We start from the raw sequence: 18,714 nt of genomic DNA on the forward strand, positions 1-18,714 counted from the left end.
TTGTATGCTTTTGTCTGTTTGTTAATGTATTTGTTTTGATTCTCCATGGAATTCTCTTTTAAATAAGGAAAGGAGGGCTGGGAAGATAGCACAAAGGGTTGGAGCACAAGATTTGCATATGAGAGACTGACATTTGATCCCATCATCCCTGAACTACAAGGTAGGAGAAGTCCCTGAGCAGCATAGTATGTGGCTTCAAAACTAAGTTTAAAAGGAGGGAAGAAATCAGAACTATTTTGCTTACTTCTTTTGTAACCTTCAGTGAATACACTTCTATAGTCCTTAGAATTAATACTTCTTGTCATTATCTTAAAGTTTTTTTTAAGTGAATGGTTTCAATATATATGCCAATCAAATTTTCATGCTTAAGCTTTAAATATAAAAAACTAAGCTATCCAACTAAACATATTTATTTAATATTATTTAAACATATTAATTTAATTTGCTTAACAGTTTAAAACACAATCCTGACTATTGACTCATGGAATAGGCTCTTTGATATTTTCTAACTCCATTTTTTATAATTCTTAGATTTTTTTAATTGAAGTTCACATTATTTTTTTAAACTTAAAAAAAAAGACAAGCATTGAGAAGACCATTTTTCACTAAACTTTCCTCAGAGAGGTTGTTAAGGTGTCAGATTGAATAATTTTTCTGTTATTTAGAGTTTGTCTTGGCATAAAAAGATTGTTATTGTTGTTGTTCTCATTACCTTCATCTTTCTATAGTTTATTTTCTTTGTATTTTAGATAAATGGTTTCATTTCTGCTGCTCTATTTTCTTCCTCTGGAATCTATTGTTTCTAGCTAGGTTCATATTTATGTTCTTACACCTTCTTTCTAATACTTCAAATTTCTTGAAATTTTTATAGCAATTCTTTATTAACCATTTAGTAACCCTTCAATTTTGATAGCAATTTCTTTTTTAAAATTTTCCCCCTTTTTGTTGATTTACCGTGAGACAAAGTTATAAAGCTTTCATGTTTGAGGTTTGATCATATAATCATCAAACACCCATCCCTTCACCAGAGCGTGTTTTCCACCACCCAAATCACCAGTAACCCCCCCCCCCCCCCCCCCCCCCCCCCCCCCCCCCCCCCCGCCCATTCCACCCCTTCTCCTGCCTGTGTGGCAAACTATTTCCACAATACTCTCTCTCTCTCTACCTTGGTTACATTCAATTTCCACACCAGGGCTACCACCACTCAAATCTGCCTAAAAGACAATGTTAGACAACTTGTTTTCTATTGCTTGTTACGAATAAAATATTATGCTGCACAGCCACTCTTGGCGCCATGCACTCTAGGAATTCTAAAATTTTAATAATTAGAGTTTTGAGAGATCTCTGCAGGGAGCTGCTCTGTTCAGAGATTTGTGTGTGTGTCTCTGAATCATGGTCCTGTGGGAGCTTAAGTAGCAAGTGGCCATTTGTGGGCGTCACTTCAGAGGTCCATGGGGTGGGGGAGGGGGAGGAGAAGGGTCAGCTCCTCCCTTCCCCCTCCCCCCCAAGGCCTGGAGTTTTTCGCCACTGTCACAGCATACTTGGAGCTTTCATTGAGTTATAGAAGATGGCGACTTCCGGGATTCCTAGGGGACAGATGGTGGGATGGCACTTGCTCCTGTCCTGTGTGGCCCTGTGAAAGTGGCCTATTGCAAAGTCTGGAGACGTCTCTGCAGCAAGCTGTTTTGAGATTTGTGTGTGTATCTCTGGATCACGGTCGTGTGGGAGCTTAAGTAGTAGGTTGTCGTTTGTGGACCTCATCTCAGAATCCCATCAGGGTGGGGGGAAGAACAATGATAGCAATTTTCATGTTTCCAAATTCTTAGTTGCCTCATTTCCTTTCTAACATTTTTATAATACAATGCAAAAGTTCATTTTACATTAAAAAATATATATCCATTAAGTTCTTGAGTTTTAGATACCTGAAATGATTTTCTACTTAAAAACATAAAATCTTGCAGCATTATATCAATCTTCATGTCTACCTAAGTCCTTTTTTACAAGCTATTCTTTTCAAGTTCTTTTAATTCCTGCCAGGATAGTTAATGGATGTCTTATAAAATATTTTTAATGAAGCATTGCTTTTAGACATGCTTTTACATTGAGGCTTCCTGATAATATTCATTTATCTCTTTTGCTGTTTTGGTTCTTTTCTTCTTATCTATCTATCTATCTATCTATCTATCTATCTATCTATCTATCTTTCCTGGACATCTATGTGCTTTTTATTTGCTCATTTTCAAATTGGCAAAGATGTTAATAGGGTTAATATTTGCTTATCGGGTGTTTGAGGTCATTCTCATAGTCAACTTGCATTTTCTACCTTTTTCCACTTAAATTCTAACAAATTCTAATTAATTATGGGGCCCCTCTATAATATTTTGCAGTATTCTTAGATGTGTCTTTAGTATATGTTTAGCATACTGAATGAACAATATATTGTATGGTTTCGGTTACCCAGATTATAGAAAAACAGGAAGTACAATTCCTTGTACGTAAAACAACCAAAATTTATCTTGATTTTCTTTACACTAAATGTCTAAGTATAATACAGTCCTTTCTCATTTTATATAATGAGTTTATACTTAATAGCAATTATACGGTATAAACACAAGAAAATGAATTGCAGATGGAGATGAGAAAAGGTGGTAGTATTCTCCTTTGAGTAAGCTTATCATCTCTTTCTGTGGAGAGGATGAGTGACATAAATTCATGGCTTGGACTTGGTAACTGAACTCTATAACGATATGGCACTACATTTGGGCAATCTCTTGTCTTGGCATATGCAAGTGAAACATAATTTTTAGTTCAAAATGTGTTTTGTTGGCAATGATCCAAAGACTCATAAATAGATCTCTCAGATGAAAGCAACATGAGCAACATGCTGCAGAGATGCCTCCAGACCCTGTGCCAGGCTGTATCATCCGGGGCAAACTGGAGAAAGCACCCACCCTGATAGAGTCCCAGCAGCTGAAAGAACTCAATTGCCATCATGCTCATGGCTGACTTCCACAGACTTGGATGAGCCTCATCCATCACTGGAGATGCTAAAATAACCCAGGTATGCGAGGATTATGACTGAAATCTCCAGGCTCGCACAGAGTCAGGAATGTGCGACTAACCCCATCTCCCAGTCATTCCCACGAACTGCCTCTGGCATTATATAAGCTGATTATAATCAATAGACTCAGAAATAAATCTTTTGGAAGAGAGCAGTACACCACTGAGATGCCTCCGGACCCCAAAATTACCATCCATTTAAAAAAGTTTAAATTAAACTGATGTATCACCATATTTAAAATTTTAGAATTCCTGAGTGACATCTCATATTCTACCCCACTGATGTACCAAGGCAAGGGCTTAATGGTTCCAGGGTTAAATACAATAATCTACACAGACCTTCATATTACTCATAACAAGCAATACAAAATAAATTATTTAGGTACTGATTTGGGGGCAGGATTTGGGGTTCAGGATGGAAACATTCTAAAGGTGATGGGAAGGTGTAATGGTGGTAGGATTTGTGTTGGAATATTAAATGTAATAAATGATTGTGAATAATTTTATTCAATGTGTTTTGTGAATCAATCACAGTTGATAAAACAATTAATGACTAGCCCAAGATTTTGGCCTCTGAATTTAATTTCTGTTTTCAAAGCTGGATTTTATTTTATCATAATATGCCTAACTTTGTTCAGTTTACTGATAACCTTGTTTTTTATACTGCATGCAAGTCAAGAACTCCTTTGGTTAGCTAAATGGCATGAATGGTCATCTTAAAATTTGTAGCTTGTTAATCTTTTTTCAGTTTAAATTTTAATATTTTTATTACTCTTATCATAAAAATATGATTTCCTAATTTTCCCATTCAATATTAAATACCTTTTCAGATGTATTTTCACTATTTTGATATAAAGTAAAGTAAAGGCCCTCCTGTTGTTCATCGATTTCCTCGAGCGGGCCTAGTAACGTCTCCATTGGAGATTTTGTTGTTACTATGTTTGGCATATCGAATACGTCACGGGTGGCTTGCCAGGCTCTGCCGTGCAGGCGAGATACTCTCGGTAGCTTGCCGGGCTCTCCGAGAGGGCAGAGGAATCGAACTCGGGTCGGCCATGTTGGCTGCATGCAAGGCAAGCGCCCTACCACTGTGCTATCGCTCCAGCCTCTGTTCTGTGTTCAGGTTCACTCGTGACAAGCTAAGGGTGCCCGCTTGAGCAAATTGATGAACAAAGGGAGGACAGTGCTACAGTGCTACTATGAACGGTACCAAAAAATTGAAAATGGGGTCTAAAGAAATCATATTGTGCTTAAGCTGTTTGTTTTTCACGTGGTTAATTCTGGACTGTAAGGGGAGCAAAGGTGAAAGATACCTCTACTATTAATTGTGAGCTTTCAGTTCATATTTTTAAGACAAACAGCATAAGCACAATATGATTTTTTAGACCCTATTTTCAATTTTTTGGTACCGTTCATAGTAGCACTGTAGCACTGTCCTCCCTTTGTTCATCAATTTGCTCAAGCGGGTACCAGTAGCGTCTCGATTGTGAGACTTGTTGTTACTATTTTTGGCATATCAAATACCCCATAGGGAGCTTTCCAGGCTCTGCCATGCGGGCAGGATACTTTCAGTAGCTTGCCAGGCTCTCCGAAAGAAATGGAGGAATGGAAAACATTTAACTTTTACTCATAAAGTTGATCTGTCCAGTCTAGTAACTACTACTAAAGTTAGGAATTAATATTTAATTTTAATTTTTAATTAAAATACTTGATTTTCCTCTATGTTGAGATTAGTTTCATTGAAGTGTCAGTTTGAGATAAAATATTGTTTTGTTTTGTTGGGTCATATTTTTGCATTTTTCTCTTAGGTAATATTAGCTATCTGTGGGAAAAGCCCAAAACACATATAGTATTTTACTCTCCTGGAACTCTTGGTGGATGGGAAGAATATCTTTTATTCCAAGAGTGCTTCTAAAACTTCAACAATAGGTTAATAATTTATCATTTCGTAGGTTAATTACTTACCATTTCATCTGGATCTATGTTCCACACTTCAGCATAACCTTATTTAGTTTAGTTTGCTCAATTGTTTTTTTAATTCCAGGCATTTTACTCATTTTTGGAGAGTCAACTATGTAACATCTGCTTAAATTTTGACCATGAGTAATGGGATAACACTTATCAACTGGTCTTGTGTTGTGATGTTTTACAACTAAACTTTGCGACCTATCCATGAATCAGTTTTGATTGATCACTGACACCTTTTTAGTATCTACTCTATACTTGTATTAGGTGGGAAGGACGGCTTTGGGGACGATGACAGGGAGCTGACAATGCTTCTTATTCATGGTTATGACTTTCCTATAGGTATTCATCAGTGCTCTAGAGCAATACTATTTTGACATTCTAGTCTTAAAAATATGAACTAAAAGCTCACAATAGTAGAGGTATCTTTCACCTTTGCTCCACTAAACAACCTTTCCAATTTGTATTTCTAAGTTGCATAATATCAAATTCAAAGAGAGAAAATAAAAAGGATTTATTTAAAACTCTTAGTTTCAACCTGTTACTTGATTAGTTTTTTTTTTCTTATTTGGTACCCACTTAAGATTATTTTTGAGTTTCTAAGCATGTTTTTCTTTAATTGTGATAAAAATTTAAAACATTACATCCAAATGTCTTTCTCAGTATCTGCTTGTCTAACGAAAAAATTGATAGAATTTCCTTTTAATTACATATAGCAAATTTTAGCATTTAATATGCCATACGGGCTGGAGTGATAGCACAGCTGGTAGGGCATTTGTCTTGCACGCAGCCAACATGGCTGACCCGACATGGTTCGATTCCTCCACCCCTCTTGGAGAGCTCGGCAAGCTATCGAGAGTATCTTGCCTGCACAGCAAAGCCTGGCAAGCTACACGTGACGTATTTGATATGCCAGAAACAGTAACAAGTCTCACAATGTTACTGGGCCCACTCGAGCAAATCGATAAACAATGGGAGGACAGTGACAGTGACAGTGACAGTGAATATGCCATACACCCTATTGTCTATTTTAATTGGCAATATAACCCTTGATGGATCAAAAATGTATCTCTCAAATATAAGTAAGCATAATGACTGGTAAATTTTCCAACTAGAAAGTTTTCTGAAAAATTTTCTACTAAGATTTCTCATGAAGGAAAGTTAAAAATTATTTTAGAATAAATACATTTTTGGCCATTTTATGAAAAGTCTTGAAACAGATTTAAAAACAAATAAAAAACACTAAGATTTTGAGAACTGCAAAGTATTATCTTCTCTTAATTTGAAGTTTTATACCTCACAGCAGCTTAAGAAAGTAGCAAGTAGACACTTGCTTATCTTATTTCTAACAGCAAATCTGAGAATCATGCTGTTAAGAATGGGAAGTGTGGTCATGACTGCTACCTAGGGGATAACCAAGTCTAGTTATTAGAGACAGGATAAAAATAAACATATTGAGCAGATACTGTTCCTGATAGGAAAATTAAATACAAATTCTATAAAAATGAACTGAAATGTATTATTGTGTTTGGGAATGAATATGGTTAGAAATCTATAAAAAAGATTTTAGAAAGGCAACATTCAGAGATGTTTTTACTTATGTCAATCTAATTTGCCAAAAAAGGAAGTAAAAGTTTTAGAATTTCAAGTTACAGCTTGGCAATTATCAATGTGAATTTTGAATAAATATGTACTAAAAGTAGAACAAATTGATTTTTTCAGTGTCTTTGATTTTTGTCTCTGATTCTACCTTGTCCAGATATAGAATATGGAAGACAAATGTCCAGATATAGAATATGTAAGGCAAATAGAACCTTTATAAACCCTTGTCTGTTTAAAGCCTACATAATCAGCTTTCATATCATTCAATAAATTGCATAGATAAGTAATTATCTAAATAAATGTCTATTAAACTGGAATAGTTATACTAAATTGTACTAAAAGCCTATAATTTCTTCTACCCCCATTACAATATCTCAGCCAATATTTTGTGTGTTTTCTTTGGCATTAATAATATCAAACATGTCTAGAGACATTTTTCCCAGAGGCTGATTGATCACTCTCATATATATAAATAAACTGTAACTACTTTATTATCCTACAAAGTAAATTCTTGAGATATAGCTTTATTTGAATAAATTCTCTGATTTTGTTTGACTGAAATAGTGATGAAATATTCAGGCAAAATAAAATTATATAAGATAATGTGATATCTAGCCTGTAGTAGCATTGTATTTTGATTGAGATGCTTATTAAGCCCACAACTCCCATTTTGGAGGAGCTAAGACCTAAAAGATATCTAAAAGTTATTGAAATGTTAAGGTATAGATTTAGCTATTTTCCTTATACTTCCATTATCATTACAAGTTTTGTTCTATTCACCCCTCCTTGGGCTGGAGTGATAGCACAACAGTAGGGGGTTTGCCTTTCAAGAGGCCAGCCCGGCCTACCCGAGTTCGATTCCTCCACCCCTCTCAGAGAGCCCGGCAAGCTACTGACACCCACACAGCAAAGCCTGACAAGTTACCCGTAACATATTCAATATGTCAAATACAGTAACAACAAGTCTCACAATGGATGCGTTACTGGGCCCTCTCAAGCAAATCAATGAACAATGAGAGGACAATACTATAGGACAGTGCTACAGTGCTATATCCCTCCTCATTAGTATGTGCAAGTGATACACTGAACATGTTTTACTTTTATATTTAGCTTATTTATTAAGTTTGTCTTTATTATGCACTTAGAATGGGTTGAATTTATAGAATAGAAGCAACTATATTGAATTTCACAATATATTAGATACATGCTGCATTAGAAATGTATCTTACTGTAAAAATCGCAAGAAAATATTGTTAAAGAGAATGGTTACTTCATAAAAATACCTTTGTGAAATTTACTCCTTTAAACCATTACATAGTATTTTTATATAATATGTTTACTCTCTATATAAGTCAGATAAAATGTATCGTGTATTGCTACCGAATATAAGAAAAATGAAATATGTAAGCTAGGAAGTCTATATTATATAGGTCAAGCTTATTAAGATAGTTATTAATATTTGTATCATATTGTGAATAAGGTAAAAGGTAAAGACCCTCCCGTTGATCGTCGATTTGCTCGAGCGGGCCCAGTAACGTCTCCATTGGAGACTTTGTTGTTACTGTGTCTGGCATATCGAATACTCTCGGTAGCTTGCCGGGCTCTCCGAGAGGGGCGGAGGAATCGAACTCGAGTCGGCCATGTTGGCCGCTTGTAAGGCAAACGCCCTACCGCTGTGCTATCGCTCCATGTGATACACGTGAATACATAGCAAATAAAGTAATCATAGGATTCAGAAAACACACTTTTAAACTATTTAAATTTAAGTTACAGAAATGATGTAAAGTGCTATGTGTTAGTTCAACACACGAGATAGTTCAAGGCATATGAAAAACTGTATGTTAAAAATTTATTCTAAAAACGCCCCCTGCAATATTCCATAAATCTATGGTTATAGTCACCTTCTTTTGTGCTTCATCTACAGCTATAAAAAAAAAGATATGTCACTTTCTCATTATAGAGCCATATTTGAAGTGCACAATTTATATTTTTAATATCTTTCCTATCTGTTTCCTTATGCAGTTTTATGTCATTTTTGGACTTTGTAGGCATGAAAAAGGAATAACTAAAGTCAGTTGAGTGCATTGTAGCTGACTGAATGTCTGTATTCAAAATGGGCCAGCTATCATTGAAAAAAATAGATTCTTTAGGAGAGACTAACAAGTTTAAGTTTATTTTTGACCTTTCTTATTATTTTAATTGTGCTTAAGGTGATGATTGATACTAGTAAATTAATTAGTATAATAAATTTACCCCGAAGGAACTTTAAAATAAGTGGAGAGCTTAAGTTTTCATTTCTTGGATTACCACTTGCCCATCTTTTATATTAACAATTGCCACAACACAATTTAATGGTGTATAGGCAGAAAGTCTATTTTCTGTCTTACTCATTCTTTTACATTCTCAACTTAGCTAAAACTCCAGTTTTTATAATATATCAAAATTTGCTCTGTAGGAAACTTTACACAGAAATTTTACACCCCAAATAGCAAATTTTTGTTTATTTAAAGTATTACCAAATTATTATGTTCAATAAATATTAACCAAGAAGAATTTTTTAAGAGAAAAGATTATCAAGAAGCACTTTAAAATTAAGTAACAGAAATGCCCCAAATAGATATTGTTATCTTGATCAGATTACATAGACTGTTTTCTAATAAGAGATCTCTACTCCAAGGCTTTGTTTCTCAAAGAATAGCCTACTAACTACTGTTAATGGCTGCTAGGCATTATAGTGATTTTAGAGAAAGGTAAATTTGCATGGATACATATGGTATTCAAATTTAATTATAATCTTGCATACATTATGATGCTAATAATGATAATATCTGTAAACATGACTTCTACAAGTCTTATCACAATTTAGTTAATTAAGCTAAAATCATCAATGAACATAATTTTATGATTTGTTTTGCTATTTTAACTTTACTTCTGTATGTGATGACAATGTTTTACTATATTTTATAGGAATGGTAGTCAGACTATGGTGATTCATAAATCTCTACCTCCTAGCATTTGTGCCTTGTGTGATAACTTGCCTTCCCTTGATATATATGGGCTCTGTGATTTGTATATAATCAATAAACTATGGTGAGATGATAGTACATCTATCATGATTAAGTGACTTAAGATTCTATCTTCTATCTACTAGGAATAGAAACTATTATTGCAAGCTTGATAGAGAGAGTAAACATGTTGTAGAAGTTTATGTTACAAGGTAATACGGGAAGCCTCTGAATATTGGTAATGTTCTGTGGGAATTTAAGGTAAACTCTGGCATGTAGAAAGATAAAATTACAAGTCATGCAGAAAAATAAATGAAAAAATAAGCAAATAAATTGTCAGCGTGCCCAGGTAATACCTTTATTGAAACTGTAGAATCTAAGCAGAGGATTTGAACAAATAGTACTCAAATTTCTGATCTACATGATTTGTGAAATAATAACTGTCTTTTTAAAATCATATAAAATAATGTTATACTTAACCCAGCAACAGAATAGAAAAGTAATAAAGTCAACATATCTAATGATGTATGTCTATATTTAAAATGGGTCACTGAAGAAATGAAGGTAAAAATATAACAGCTGTTCTTAGAATGAAGCTGTAATCAAAATGAATAGTGCTTTACTATATAAATAGAAATTCAATTTGTGTTCAATAAGTTAACTTAAAAGTATAAATTAACTTGTGAAAAAGAAATAGGAAGAGGCATTTCTGCATATAACAATGAATAGATAATTTGTTGAGAGCTAAACTTTACTATTTTATAAAACTTTCCAAGAATGTGTCACTACATCATGATTTTTCAAGTACTTTCAAGTAAGGAGAGTAAGTCATTTGGTATGCCAATTAAATCAGTTTATTGAAATAACAACAAGAAACTACAAATGAATACTTTTAGCTAAAATCAAATTTTATCTGTTGTTTTTGGAACCTGTTAGACCAGGGTTAAACGAAGATTTCTTATCAGAAGTTTGAACCTACAGAGAAAGCAGAATTCTCAATCTAAATTTCTTGTTAGAAGAACATTAATGATATATGATTATTAACGCGCTGGAGCGATAACACAGCAGTAGGGTGTTTGCTTTGCACGCAGCCAATATGGCCGACCCGAGTTCGATTCCTCTGCCCCTCTCGGACAGCCTGGCAAACTACTGAGAGTATCTCGCCCGCATGGCAGAGCCTGGCAAGCTGCCCATGACGTATTCGATATGCCAAAAACAGTAACAACAAGTCTCATGATGGAGACGTTACTGGACCCACTCGAGCAAATGGATGAACAACGGGAGAACCGCGGACCGTGCATTATTAACAGTTGAAATCCTTTTGAACTTAAGAATCTGTACTATCTCGAAGAGCTATAGAACTAGAGCCTTAAACTAAAGTGAAATAAAATTCAGAGAATGCAAAGGTTTCTCTTACAAGTCTCAGCCAATTGTAATGAGAAATTTAGCTGTTTCACAAACAACAGAGTTACAGAAAGCAAATATGCTGTGGATTGGCATTGGCACCCTGAAACAAAAACAACTTTTGCATCTCTCCTATGGAAAGATCCCCTCACCTTTAAATGGCAAGGCCCTGTGCTTATCTGGGGACGGGTGCTGTGTGCATATTCAACACCAGAGATGTTGCCGCCCAGAATGCCTGGTTGAACAGGTTGACATTTCCAATCCTTTAGAGACTCCAAAGGGGGATTTGCCGGAGTCCTAGCCCTTTGCCCGTGGTGATATAACCCCTACCACCCAAGGGGGAACTGACCCTCCTTGACGGTACTTCCTTTCTGTTAAATTACAGGATGCTCTTCCTGATCTTGCTGTTCTATCACCCCAGGGAGCCTGTGCACAGATTCCAGCAGACGCTCCAATGATCTGCTGCTTCTTCTTTATGGAAGGCCCTGCGATTGTTCCGGAGGATACACGGAGACACGCGTGGACTCTTTTTCCCAGAAGATTGACTGTGGGGATAAGACATCTTACCAGCACATAATGCCTTTCCACGTGGGTGGAGTCACTCAATCATGGACTTGTATGAAAAGTAAATACACAAGAAAGACCAGCTATAGAAGATTATCTGAAATTGAGAAACATTTCAAGTTTTCTACATACAACATGGTGGAATGAGACAAATTACTGCCTTTCTTTCCATTATGTTGATTCCATTTTCTGCCTACATAGTTTTCCTACCCTTGACTAAGTCAAGTCTGGCAACAAATTTCCTAAACTTCTGTCTTTCTGAAAAAAGTTCTTATTTATCCTTCAATTTTTCCATGTATTTTTATTTATTTATTTATTTATTTATTTTTAATAGTGAGGCATCATGAGGTACAGTTGCAGACTTACACATTTTTGTGCTTGGGTTTCAATTATACAATGATCAAACACCCATCCCTCCACTGGTGCCCATTTCCCACCACCACAGATCCCAGTATCCCTTCCCCGCCCCCCCCCCCCCCCAGGCCCCATCCCACCCTGCCTCTGTGGCAGGGCATTTCCCTCTCTCTCCTTTTGAGAGCTGTGGTTTGCAAAAGAGGCATTGAGTGGCAATCATGTTTGGTCTATTGTCTACTTTCAGCATGCTTCTCCCATCCTGGGAGGATCCTCCCTACCCCCTTTATTTTGTGTTCCCTTCTCTGTCTGAGCTCCCTTTTCCCCTAACATGTGTGGTTGGCCTTTAGGTCATTGGGTAAAATTCCTGGTACTAATCTCGGCCATTCTTGGGTGTTAGTTTCCTATTTTGTTACTTTATGTTCCCCAGATGAATGCAATCTTTCTAGGTCTATCCCTTTCTTTCTGAGTCATTTCGCTTAACATGATACTTTCCATGTAGTACCACTTGTATGTAAATCTCATGACTTCGTCTTTTCTAAAAGCTACATAGTACTTCATTGTGTAAATGTACCAAAGTTTCTTTAACCAGTCATCTGTTCTCGGGCACTCAGGTTTTTTCCAGATTCTGGCTATTGTAAAGAGTGCTGCAATAAACAGACAATTGCAGATGTCACTTCGTCTATACTTTTTTGCCTCTCTGGGATATATTCCCAGGAGTGGTATTGCTGGGTCAAATGGGAGCTCAATTTCTAATTTTTTGAGAATCATCCGTACTGTTTTCCAAAAGGGCTGAACCAGTCGGCATTCCCACCAACAGTGAAGAAGTGTCCCTTTCTCACCACATCCGCACCAGCACCGGTTGCTTTTGTTCTTGTGGATATGGGCCAGTCTCTGTGGTTTGAAGTGATATCTCGTTGTGGTTTTGATCTGCATCTCCCTGATGATTAATGATGTGGAACATTTTCTCATGTGTCTTTTAGCCATTCGGATTTCTTCTTTGTGAAAGTTTCTATTCATTTCATCTCCCCATTTTTTGATGGGGTTGAATGTTTCCTTTTTGTGGAGTTGAACCAGTACTTTGTATATCCTTGAAATTAACCCCTTATCAGATGTGTAGTTGGCCAATATCCTTTCCCATTCTGTAGTCTGTCTTTGTATTTTGGTCACTGTTTCTTTGGAGGTGCAGAAGCTTCTTAGTTTAAGATAGTCCCATTTGTCTATCTCTGTTTTCACTTGCTTGGCCAGTGGTGTGACATCTTTGAAGACACCATTTGCTTCTATGTCATGAAGGGTTTTGCCAACATTTTCCTCAATGTATCTTATAGATTCCGGTTTGATGTTGAGGTCTTTAATCCACTTAGATCTTACTTTTGTACATGGAGTTAGGCAGAGATCTGAGCCCATTTTTTTGCATGTAGCTGTCCAGTTTTGCCAGCATGATTTGTTAAAGAGGCTTTCCCTGCTCCACTTCACTTTTCTTGCCCCCTTATTTAAGATTAGATGCACTTATGCTTGGGGCGGTGGGGGGGGGGGGGCGGGGGTAGTCAGTATATTCAACCCTGTTCCATTGGTCTACAGCTCTGCCTTTGTTCCAGTACTATGCTGTTTTAATTACTACTGCCTTGTAGTAGAGTTTGAAGTTAGGGAGGTTGATTCCTCCCATTTTCTTTTTCCCAAGAATTGCTTTAGCTGTTTGTGGGGGCTTATTGTTCCATATAAATTTCAGGAGTGTTTGCTCCAATTCTTTGAAGAATGTCATGGGTATCCTAATCGGAATTGCGTTGAATTTATACAGTGCTTTGGGAAGTATTGCCATTTTGACAATGTTAATTCTCCCGATCCATGAATAGGGGATATTTTTCCATTTCCTCATATCCTCTTTTATTTTCTGAAGTAGAGTTTTGTAGTTTTCTTTGTACAGGTCCTTTACTTCCTTAGTTAAGCTGATTCCTAGGTACTTGATTTTCTGGGGCACAATTGTGAACGGGATTGTTTTCTTCATGTCTCTTTATTCTCTTTCACTGTTTGCATATAGGAAAGCCATGGACTTTTGGGTATTGATTTTAGAGCCTGCCACTTTACTATACAAGCCTATTGTTTCTAGAAGTTTCTTGATAGAGGTTTTAGGGTTTTCTAAGTATAGTATCATATCATCTGCGAATAGTGAGAGCTTGATTTCTTCCTTTCCTACCTGGATGCCCCTAATAACTTTTTCTTGTCTTATCGCTATTGCAAGGACTTCCAGTACTATATTGAACAGCAGTGGAAAGAGTGGACATCCTTGTCTCGTCCCTGATCTTAGAGGGAAGTCTCTCAGTTTTTTGCCATTGAGGACGATGCTTGCTGTAGGCTTGTGGTAGATGGCTTTAACTTTATTGAGAAAAGTCCCCTCTATCCCGATTTTGGCTAGGGTTTTCATCATAAAGGGGTGCTGGATCTTGTCAAATGCTTTCTCTGCATCTATTGATATGATCATATGATTTTTATCTTTTCTTTTTGTTGATATGGTGGATTATGTTGAATAATTTCCGAGTGTTGAACCAGCCTTGCATCTTGGGATGAATCCTTCTTGGTCATGGTGTATGATCTTTTTGATGAGTAGTTGAGTTCTATTTGCTAGTATTTTGTTGAGAATCTTCGCATCCGTGTTCATCAGGGATATTGGCCTGTAGTTTTCTTTTCTCGTGATATCTTTGTTTCCTTTTGGTATTAGAGAGATATGGGCTTCATAGAAACTGTTTGGGAGAGTTTCCGTTTTTTCTATTTCCTGAAAGAGCTTGAGAAGGACTTATCCTTCATTTTTTCAGGATAAATTTTCAGATAAGATTCCAGTTTGAGATTTGTTTTTTTTTTCAATTTTCTCATAACACTTTAAATATTTCACTTCTTTATTTTTGCTTGCACATTTCTTGTGAGGAGGAATATATAAATTCAATCTTGTTCCCCTAGAGGTAAGGGTTTTTTTTATAATTTACTTTAGAATTTTTATCAATATTTTATTTTAAACAATGAAGATGCGATATATTTATATATTTAAAGACTTTTTCTTACATTTACCCTTTTTATTTTCTCTTAAGTTTCTGGATCTGTGCTTTGATATCTATCATTAACTTTGAGGAAATTAATTAGTCATCGTTGTATCACATAATACTTTTTTCCTTTGTGTTAAACTTGCTATACCTTGTATGCTTTTTCCGGTCTTTGAATGTCCCTCTTTACTTTCTTATTTCCTTCCTTCCTTTACTTACTTATTGTTTCTTCTTCTTTTTCTAAGTTTCCAAAATTTGATCAATGAACCCACAACTACATAGATTCTTTCTACAGCTGAATTCAGTATACTATAAGAACATCAAAAGAGTATCATTTTTGTAGTGCTTCTTAATTTCTAGCACACTTATTTATTCTTTCTTAATTTCAGTGTTTTTGTTTAAATTTTCCTTCAATAAAAAGGCAGCATCTACTCAGTTTCCAAGATTAGATAAACAGTATCAGTCAAAGAGGCTCAAACTCAAGTTCACATATAATGCAGTATGACATATTACAGGGTATACCCTTAACTACATTTTGAAAGCTCATTCATGCTTTGATTTCCTCTATGTTTTAAAAAGAAATAATGCATTTGGAATAAGGTAAACACAATAATTAAAAGTTTTATATGTGGTTATAAAAGTAATACTGGCAATGTATAATAAGGTCATCAGATAAGTGGAATTAGAATCACAGGATATTCCTGATCACGTTTTCTTTTATGTCTGGAAATATGAATTTCCACAATTTTGGTATACTATAAGTTCCATTTTAAATGTCTAAATTGCTGATAAATCCACAGGAATTTTTGTAAGAACCTGCTCTCTTTAGTTTGACCTAGAATAATTTCTATATTTTCAAATGCATTTTAAAATTTTAATATACATACATATTTAACTTTTGTTCTATGGTAAACATTTTAAATAATTGAGTTTATTCTGAGAACTGAAAACAAATATCTAATTGAATATCATTCCATTTTCCATTTTCCATTTCGATTCCTCCGCCCCTCTCGGCGAGCCTGGCAAGCTACCGAGAGTATCTCTCCCACACGGCAGAGCCTGGCAAGCTACCCGTGACGTATTCGATATGCCAAACCACAGTAACAAGTCTCATGATGGAGACATTACTGGGCCCACTCGAGCAAATCGATGAACAATGGGAGGACCGTGACCGTGATCATTCCATTGATTGGGTGTTACTATCTAAGTTCCTACAGATTCAGAAACTATCTTTCTTTAGTATATTACAATGTTAAGATTTACTCACTCTATTCACATACTACCTTCATTTCACTGGAAGCTGGGTAACAGGAATCATCTCTCCTCTCCTAAATAATTTTACCTATTAGAGAGTGTGAGTTTCAAAAGAAAGGCACTGTGGCACGTAGGATTAGAGCATTCAGTGGCCAAGAGCCACCTCCCCAGGCTGATCCAAGGCAACAGACTGACGAAAGATGGGGTAACAGAGAAGCAGGAACTAGGTCCCAAGCTGGTTAGTAGTCAGTTTATTTCTATCTCCTACCAGCGTAGTCTGATCTCTCCCTCACAGAACAATTGTAGTTGTAGTTTTGGTTGTAGTCCCAGTGATCATAGTTCCATCGTCCTAGTCTCCTCACGGACCTCAAAGTCCTCTCTTTCGATATATCTTCTTTCTCGCCTCATAGTCTCAGAGTCCTTTAAGTCCTCAAAGTACCAAAGTCTTTTATTTCCCCTGATAGCATAGTTACATAGCAATCATGAAGGGTGGGCTATACATAGGTGGGGTTAAACATAGTCATAACAGCACACAGAGGTAAAGGCACCTCTTTAGGGGAAGTTCTAGATTAACTCAAGAACAAAATCTCTGCTGAGAAGCATTTCAGATTACTAGGAGATCAGCTCCAGGGTAAGATTCCATCCAGAGTGCATTGCTCTATCTTTTCCTTAGCTAGTCATCCATTTAAACAATAACAGTTCATTTATGTCATAATATTTGTAGTCATTTTGTATGAACACAGTAAGAGATATATTAAACTTAAAGGTTGGCTCTTCCCGGGACATCTCGCTATGTATTCCAAACCACAATCCTCAGGCCAGGTGAGTCTTTCCTAACCCCAGAAGGTTCATTATTCAGCTACTTCTTTTTGAGTCATGACAGAGTTTGTCCCATGTTCATGCTGTTAACTTACTATACTTATGGTGCTTACCATGTCCTTTCTCAATGCCTGGGTAGCTTGCAGCTTGCCTGGGTCCATCCAGTTCCTTCATCAGGATCCTCCTTTTGGGGGTCTTAGGAAATAAGGGCAACTTAGGTTTAAGTCAGGTAAAAATGATGGATTCCCAGGAGTAAATATTATTCAGAATCAATTAACTCCCATGTTGCAAAAGCATAGCATGAACTTTTTTCCTGTATCTATACAAAAAGTACATTGCTAAATCATGCAAGTAACAGAAAGGAAGGAGAAAAGCAATATAGGATCATTAGTGCTTGATGGAATTTGGTGTGCCTCAAGAGCACTGTTGTGGGAGTAACTCAATAAGCCTAAGATCCCTGCGGGAGGAGCAAGGATAATCCAATCTATCCTACAAGAGAGCATGATAATATAATATAATTTTACTCATAAAAATATTCAAAATTAGCATAAAAATGTAAAATAACTAATGCAATTGGTAGCAGAAACTTACTAATTTTTGAATATTAATAGTGTGAATTTTAGCACTAAGTTTTATTTTCTTTTGTCTACTAATTTTTGTCTACTAAAATCTTTTCCAGTTACAGCTCCTGTTTGTCAAACTACAGTTTATTGAATACTTATTAAACTCTGGGCACTGAGCCAAAATCTTAACTTACTGCATATGCATGTGAGTTACTGCTCACAGCATTCATAGCACATAAATATAATTATTCCAATTTAAAAAATAGGCAATAATATTTAGGATATTCTGAAATTATCACATGTTAAGCTAGATATACATATATTACCTTTGAGATAAAGTAAATTGCAGGTTAAAGAGAACAATGGAATGGTGGAAGGTAGAATTAGACTCAGTGGTAAACTAAACATGGCTAATGCACATGTTGATTTTCAATATTGATTTCAGTGATACACACTTGAAGCATATAATATTATTATGCAATGTGGCTTTCATAAAATATTAAGAAATCAAAGAAAAAGTATAAAAATAATTCATTCCAGTAGCTTCACAAGTATGAATACTTTTCCTTAAATGTGACTAAATAATTCCATATTATCATTTATATGTCAGTATACACATGCATATATAAATATATATTACAAATAAGATTCAGAAAAACAAAGTCACTAAGAACCTCAGAATACAAGGGAAAAACAGTTGACTGCATTGACTCAGTTTCATATACTTAGTCTGGGAGTTGTCAAAAGAACAAACCTGCGATGTCAAGAGAAAATGAAGAATAATTATAAAAATCTACAGCACTAACCAAAACACCTAGAAAGGGAAGCTTAGCAAGACCAATAAGTGATAAGAAATAATAAATGTTTTAGAAGATAACCACTCAACTCTTTCGTAATCCTTCTAAAACACAAAAACTAAAACTGATGGCTGTATTCACAGCCACCTCAATAAAGGTGAGATGAGCCCAAGGCTTCCTCTTGGCTGGCCAGGTGGTATCTGGAGCTCTAGCCAATGTGGTACAAAGAAAGATGAGTGGGGAATTAAGGTTTTCATCCCTACCAAGTGATAATGAGGCCCGTTATTATAAGCTGTCC

The 18,714-nt window shown here is 35.9% G+C and overlaps 1 pseudogene; it reads right to left on the reverse strand.

The window, feature by feature from the left end:
• The window catches only part of LOC130031543 (oligosaccharyltransferase complex subunit OSTC-like), a 93,282-nt pseudogene that overhangs the window by 33,439 nt on the left and 41,129 nt on the right, over positions 1-18,714 (reverse strand).

This window comes from Sorex fumeus, unplaced genomic scaffold (assembly GCF_029834395.1).
Source record: "Sorex fumeus unplaced genomic scaffold, SorFum_2.1 ptg000047l, whole genome shotgun sequence".
NCBI lineage: Eukaryota > Metazoa > Chordata > Mammalia > Eulipotyphla > Soricidae > Sorex > Sorex fumeus.